This window comes from Solanum pennellii, chromosome 9, assembly GCF_001406875.1.
Source record: "Solanum pennellii chromosome 9, SPENNV200".
NCBI classification, from domain to species: domain Eukaryota; kingdom Viridiplantae; phylum Streptophyta; class Magnoliopsida; order Solanales; family Solanaceae; genus Solanum; species Solanum pennellii.
Window position 1 is genome coordinate 57595718 of NC_028645.1, and position 8388 is coordinate 57604105.

The 8388-nt window shown below is 32.4% G+C and overlaps 1 pseudogene; it reads left to right on the forward strand.

The window, feature by feature from the left end:
* The first annotated feature begins 7363 nt into the window (after positions 1 to 7363).
* LOC107030224 lies at positions 7364 to 7933 on the forward strand (annotated as a pseudogene).
* Positions 7934 to 8388: the final 455 nt, after the last annotated feature.

Here is an 8388-nt window from a genome sequence, read left to right on the forward strand (position 1 = left end):
GGGCGGGGTGGAATGAAAAAATAAAATTTGGAAATTTTTTTTAAAAGAAATTTTAAATTTATTTTTTCAATAAAAAATGTAATTTGAAGTTGGAGGAATGTTTTGGAAATGTTTTCCTGAATTTTTGAAGGGAAGCCATTTTACTTAATTTTGAGGAAAATGAGTTAATTTGGAAAACATTTTCCAAAACTTTTAATCCAACCAAACATGAAAAAATTGAAAAATATTTTCCGAAAAATGTTTTCATTCCTACCAAACACACCCTTTATTTTTAAAAATAAAATTAAGAAACCTTAACCAAACTTTAAAACACTTGAACAAAAATATTCTTTAAAATTCCAAAATTCAGGTAAGAATTTCAGTGATATTCAAAGGTGAGTTTTAGGAAAAACCATTTTTGCCAGAAAATTTGATCAGAATGATAAAATAACATATTCCACATTATATTATTTTACACTTTTATCCTTTTAACTTTAATACATTTTAATTAAAAAATAAAAAAAGACCAGTTTATTATAAAATAAAAAGGATATTATAGACTTTTTAAATTTATGGCCAAATTTTCTGATTATTTAACATTACCCGAGTTTTAAAGTACTTAAGAGTATTCATAGACATGTGGCTTACTGACCAATCATTTATTTTGCTAATTTCAAAAACTTGAAGATACTTGCCCATTTTTAGAAAAATAATACTCCCTTTATTTAACAACACTTTTCCATTATTTCTATTCTATTCTATTTATATTTATATTTATATTATATATAATATCGAAGTGGGAGGACAACCAAGGGCAAAAATGTGATCTCACTCTAATAAAAATTTATTAAGAAAAATAATAAATAATTTTAGAAATATCTTTTTATATATGAAGTGAATAATGATCAAGAGCAAAAAATATAATTTCACACTAGCTAACAAAATCTACCAAGAATAACAAGAAAATTAAATAATTCTAGAAATATCTTAAGTTATTGTTATTATCATTAACTTATTTTATTATTACTTTACTTTTTTTTTGGTGAGTTGTTGTCATATCTATTTTATTATTACTCTATTTTACTATTACTTTTATTTAATTCTTAATATTTTGTCTATTCATTATGCTTATAAAAAATGTTTCCTAATTTATCATGAATTAATCATTTCCATCTTTATTTTTGTTCTAATTAATATACTTGAAAATAAATAAGTGTAATAAAATTAATAATATATATTAGATTGAAATTAAAGAAAAAAACGTTAAAAAGTATATTTACAAATAAAAATAAATAGGATGATTTATTTGTATTAAAGACGACCAAGAATACAAATGTACTTTCATTCTAACAAAAATCTATCAAGAATAAATAATTCTAGATTTATCTTTCTATATATGAAGTGAATGATGATCAAAGGTAAAAAACGTAACTTCTTGCAAACAAAAATCTACCAAAAATGATAACAAGAAAATTATATAGTTCTAGAAACATCTTTAATTATTATTATTAGTGTTACCTTATTTTTGTTATTTCTTTATTTTTTATGAGTTATTGTGATGTCTATTTATTAGATAAAAGTAAATAAATTATGATTACGCTTAGCTCTTTATAATTATATATCAAGTATAATATTAGATTGAATCAATCAAAACTAAAACTAAATTGTATATGTATATTTAAATTTTGTGTATTGAAATATTTTTTAATTTTGTGATCTTAAATATGCTATATAAGAAAAATCAAAATTCAGAAGTTATTTTCTTTTAAATCATAATGCACACCACATCGAGATTCATCAGGTCCCAACAATTCATTTCCAAGACGAAATAATGATGGACATCCTCTCCAGGTTACCTATGCAGTCTCTTCTTCGATTCAAATGTGCTTCAAGATTTTGGAAGTCATTAACTGACGAACCTTACTTTAGGAGGACACATTATATTCATAACAGGGATGACCCAAATTCCAAAAAAAAATCTTATTGCCGAAAGGTTACTTGGTAAGGATGATGCGTAAAAATGAATAGAATGATATCTATATATTTAAGACGACCAAGAATAAATATGTAATTTCACTATAACAAAAATCTATTGAGATAACAAGAAAAATAAATAATTCTAATTAAATAGTTCTAGAAACATCTTTAGTTATTATTATTAGTATTACCTCATTTTTGTTATTCTTCACTTTTTATGAATTGGATATTTGTATTGTATATTTATAAGTGTATAAGACGAAAATATATGTATTTACATGTGTATACACAATTTTCTCTCTATACAAACAGAAACACAATTTGTATATTTTGTTTCTGTTTATATAAGTGAGAGAGGCGAGGGTGACAAACGACATTTGGGAGAATGGCGAGCGAGATCTGGGAGAGGGGAATGAAACTATATGTATATATACAATTTTCTTTCGCTTTATACAAACACAAACACATTTTATATATTTGTTTCTACAAAAGTGAGAGAGAGAGAGGGAGAGTGGAGAACGAGAGTTTGAGGGAGAGAGGCGACGGACAAACATTTGCTACAGGGGACAATTTAATTTGAATTATTAATTTTCCATTATAAACAATTTTTCCTAAATATATTATGTCGAGTTGAATTTGAATAAATATATTCTAATTGTCTAGTTCTCCCTATATAAATTGGATTAGTACTCATGAATATTAAACTTGTCGATCTATGGTATTTCCAAATCCTTGTCCGTCTAAGAACTCTTGTTATCACGTCTGCCTATATAAATTCTCTCCAAACCTTACTAATTACCATTCTCCTCTGCTTATTCTTGTTAGTTTTAAAGAGATTGATGGCAGATAACATGATGAAGACAATGTCTATTTTGTTATTGAAAGGAAAGCAGGAGAATACAAGGAATTTAATGTGAAGATGACAAAGAGAAAAAATTATGCATAGAGTTTTTCTTTTTTCTTTTCAATGAAAAAGAAGCAGAAAAAAAAATACATAAAACATACTATTAAAAAATTGAAATAGATCATGGTCCTACTTTTAAGTCATGGTGCTAACCATGGTAACTACTCCTAAAATAACTGAAAAAAGAAATACAGGAAATTAGAAAGACACTCAGTCCTAAAGCAACTAACTAATACTCCTCCTTGTATTAGGAGTTGCAAATTGCAAGTTGTTCCTTAGGAACTCAAACTTGCTGACAGGAAGGGATTTTGTAAATATATCTGCTAGTTGATTTTCAGATTTGCAGTAATCAAGAATCACTTCTCTTGTTTTCTGCACATCCCTTAAGAAAAACAACTTGATGTTGAAGTGTTTAGTCTTTTCATAGAACACCGAATTATGCGAAATGGCTATTGCAACTTGATTATCAACATGAACCTTAGTATTAACTTCTTGCTCCATATGCAAATCAGAAAATATTTTTCTCATCCCTAAGGTTTGATTTACTGCTGTAGTTGCAGCAATAAATTCAGCCTCTATCATGGATTGTGCCACAATTTCCTATTTTTTTGAACACCAGAGAAAATCCCTGATCCCAGACTGAAACAATATCATGATGTACTTTTCATGTCGTCAATGGATCCAGCCCAATCACTGTCTGATAATCCATACAACTTGAAAGTCTCACACTTCTTGAATTTGACACAACATTCAATAGTACCTTTAATGTATCTTATAATTATTTTTGCTGCTCGCAAATGCATTTCAGTAGCACAATGCATAAATCTAGATAAAAGACTTACAACAAATAGAATATATGGCCTTGTAGCAGTGTGATACATGAAACATCCAATCAAGCTTCTGAAATTTCCTTCATCAATTTGATCAGTTACATCCTCTTTACTTAACCTCTCCTTTGGATTCATTGGTGTGGTTGTTGCCTTGCAATTTTCCATATGGAATTTCTTAAGTATCACTCCAGCATACTTCTTTTGACAGATAGAAATTTCTCACATCCTTTCTTTATTTCCATTCCCAGATAGTATGTCATTAGCCCCAAGTCTGTCATTTCAAAGACTTGCATCATTTCCTTCTTAAACTCTTCAACTAGCCACACATTGTTTCTTGTCACCTAGAGATCATCAACATAAAGGGAAGCAATGAAAAGATCAGTTCTTTTATGTTTGACATAAAGAGTGTCTTCAGATACACTTCGAACAAACCCCAAACTCAACAAATGATCATCAATCCTTCTATAGCAAGCTCTAGGAGCTTGTTTTAAGCCATAAAGAGCTTTTTAAGCAGACACATTTTTCCTTATTTTCCTTGCTCAAAGAAACCCTCGGGCTACTCTACATAGATTTCTTCCAATAGTACACCACTAATAGAGGCAGATTTCACATCTAGCTGGAACACTTTCCAGTCCTTTTGTGCTGCTATTGCTAGCAACAATCTAATGGTATCCAATCGGGCTACTGGAGCAAAGGTATTCGAGTAATCAACACCAAATATTTGAGAATATTACTTGACAACAAGCCTAGCCTTGTATTTATAGATGGAACCATCAGAATTGAGCTTGGTTCTAATCCCATTTTACTCCAATGACCTTTCTATCTTCCGATCGGTCAGCTAACTGTCAAGTTTTGTTTTTGTTGATCATTAGCATCTCCTGCTCCATGGCGTTTCTCCACTTTTTATCTTGAAGTGCTTCATCATGCCCTGCAGGCTCATGAACTGCCACATTACTTTGTTGGTAAATGTCAGAGAGTAGTCTTGTACCTCTAATTGGAAGATCATCCACCAACTCATTTTTCCAGTGATCAGATGCCTGCTCCTTTGAAGCTTTGACCGAAAGTTGATTGTCCTTCCAATCCCATTTCTCTTCCTCAGTGAAGTGCAAATCTCTACTAACAATCATCTTCCCGCTTTGTGGATTATACACTTTGTATGCTTTGGAGGATGAGCTATAACCTACGAATATTCCAGGAAGTGCCTTCTTGTCAAGTTTGTCTCTTTAACCTGCGGCACATGAAAGAAGCAAACACAAAAAAATACTTTAATGAATCTTAGCAATGATTTGAATCCATTCCAAGCCTTAAATGGAGTTTTATTCAGCAATGCTTTAGTAGAAAGCCGATTTTGGAGAAATACTGTCATATTAGCTACCTCAACCCAAAAAATTTTCGGCAACTCTTTTTCATGCAACATGCACCGCGGCATATACATTATATATCTATTTATCCTTTCACTAACTCCATTTTGTTTCGGACTATATGGAGCAATAAGCTGATGAGTGATACTCGCTTCCTCACAAAATCTGTTAAATTCTTTAGAATTATACTCTTTTCCGTTGTCAGACCACAGGGATTGGATTCTGCAACCACTTTGATTTTCCACCATCTTTTTTAACTTCAAAAAAATTTCAGCCACCTCTGATTTATATTTCATAAAGAAACTCCAGCAGAATCTTGTATAATCTTCAATGAATATAACATAGTATAGACTACCATTAAGGATGGTGTTCATTGAGGTCCTGCAACATCAGTGTGAATCAGTTGAAACCTTTGAGAAGTTTGCCACGTTGCTTTAGGAAATTACTTCCTATTCTCTTACCAAATTGACAAAGCTTGACAACTTGGTAAGTGATCAACTATAGTTGGTAATCCTCTTGTCATATCTTCCTTCTTCAACAACAATAGTGCTTGTAGATGAGAATGGACAAGTCTCTTGTGCCAGGTTTCTGTTACACTTGCCTTCATGGAATAAGCTTATTGCTCTTTCTATGTAGGATCAAAGGAAAAACTCCCTCCTCTCATCTTCACCCTGGAAATTTCATTCCCAGTAGTGTCACAGATTCGACAGTGATGGTCTTCGAAGAAAACCTTGAATCCTTTTTCCATTAGATATCCTACGCTAAGCAAATTATGATCAATTTTAGGAACATAAAGAACCTCTGAAACTTTGGTGTCAGTGCTCGTCTTGATAGCTATGGTTCCATTCCATTGACATGAAGGTGATGTCCATTTCCTATCCGAACCTTGGAAATTTCAACGGGCTTCAACTCCTTGAATAAACTCTCGTCATGAGTCATGTGGTTAGTGCAACGACTGTCAATTAACCAAGAATCTGTTGAGCTCTTACTTGAAAAGCATGTTGCAACAAAAAGATGATCCTCTTCTTCTTGATCAGCAACTTGAGAATTTCCTTCTTCCTGCGGGGCCTTATTCTTGCAAATCACTGCTTTATGTCCTAGCTTATTGCATTTCTTGCATTTAGCATCAGGTCTCCTCCAGCACTTGAATGGTGAATGACCTTTTCTTCCACAATGGTGACAAGGGGATAACTTTTTTTCGCACTTCCTCTCTTAGTTTTGTTGTTGTCTGATGTTTCTCCTTCACACACTGCTTGATTCTTTTTCTTCTTCTGAATTTTTGTAACCTGATGCTTAGTAACAAGATCCCCTTCTGTTGTAACCTCCTGTCTCATGAGTCTTCTTTTCTCTTCAGCTTTTGGGGAATTGAGCAACTCTGTCAAACTAATCTTTGAAAAATCCTTAGTAGACCTTTTAGGAATGTTACAAGGATCTTCTCAACAATTCTCGAGTCTGAAAATGTAGAGCCGAGTAGCCTCACTTTATTTGCAATATTTAGAAGTCTATATGAATATTCTTTTACTGTTTTAGATTCCTTCATTTTTTGCAATTCAGACTCCCCAATTAAGTTTAAAACTTGCATACCTTTTATTCTCTCATCTCCAGAATACTCTTCCTTGAGATAATCCATATTTCTTTAGAAGTTTTCAGGGACATTATTAGCGTGAAAACTATTGACGATACAACAACAAATAAACATGCCTCGGCCTTCGATTTCTTTGTCTTTTTTTCCTTGTGTTCTTTAATCTAAGCAATGGTAGGATTATTTGGTAGGGTTGGGATATCGTTATCCTCTTCCACAGCTTCCCAGAGATCTAAAGCATCCAAGTACGTCTCCATTCGTACCGCCCAAATCTGAAAATTATCTCCATCAAAGACCGGCGGAGCAATTGGTGAGAAACTTGCTCTATTATCCATGGCTTCTCCAACTCGATCACAGATCCCTTAAGATGAAAGCTCTGATATCAACTGTTAGTTTTAAAGAGATTGATGAAGACAACGTCTATTTTTTTACTGAAAGAAAAGTAGGAGAATACAAGGTTTTTAAATGTGAAGATGACTAAGAGAAAAAATTATGCAGAGAGTTTCTTTTTTTCTTTTCAACGAAAAAGAAGCAGAAAAAAATACATAAAACTTACTATTAAAAAACAGAAATAGATCATGGTCCTACTTTTAAGTCATGGTGCTAATCATGGTAACTACTCCTAAAATAACTGAAAAAAGAAATACAAGAAATTTAGAAAGACACTGCAGTCCTAAAGCAACTAACTAATAATTCTTGCCTCTTTGTAGCCTCTTCTTCAATTATTTATATGGCGAACTTGTCAGAATTGCCATCCGACCTCATTAGTACAATTGCTGAGCATGTTAAACTGATTGAAGATTTTATTGCTTTTGGTGCTGTTTGTATCTCATGGCGAACTGCTGCCACAAGAGATAATTTTGATGTATCCTCCCCACAAATTCCATTGCTTACGCTAACAGATAAAGATGATGATTAGATTCCAAACACAAAATTTCACGCGTATTTCTCCCATCAATTAGAGGACGAAGATATTTTCCATTAGAGGGAGGTTGGGTTTAAAGACTCATGTACATGAGAATTTAACTTGTTTCATCCATTCTCCCGTACCCAAATTCAACTTACACCACAAAAAGCCATAAAGGAGGATTTACAGAAAGACGCAAAAATAATCACTACACAACTGACAAAGCTGTCTTATCTGTCAATCCTTCTCGTTCTCGTGATTTCTGATCTTACATGTGGTAGAGGTGATCTCACCTTTTGGCGACCGGGAGACGTCAACTGGACTAAAATTGTCACGAGAAAAAATGCTAGATTCAACATCTCTTTCACTATAAGGATAATTTTATGCTTTTAATCATGATGGCGAGTTATGGGTTTTTGATGTTCCCGGTTATGTCGTTCCTCAACCAATTGTAGAGCCGTGTCGACTTACTCATCTGAAAGATCCTATATTACATCAACCGGATACTCGATACTACTTTGTTGAGATATCGGGTGCACTGTTACTTCTTATTCGATTTTTGAATAACACATATACTAGTGATTATGAAACCATTAAGTTTCAGGTATTTGAAATAGATGTAATGATAAATCAATTGAACAAGATTAATACATTGGGAGATTCAACAATTTTTTCGGGGTGGAATGGAGCAACTGCTATGGTTACAGGGCTGAAACCTAATCACATTTATTTCACAGATGATGTATTTGAGAGCTATTTAACATTTCCAAATATTTTTATTTTGGGGTGTCATTATGTCCTCTTTGTTTTGCTTTTTTAGCTAGTTACTCCCTCCGTTTAAAAAAGGA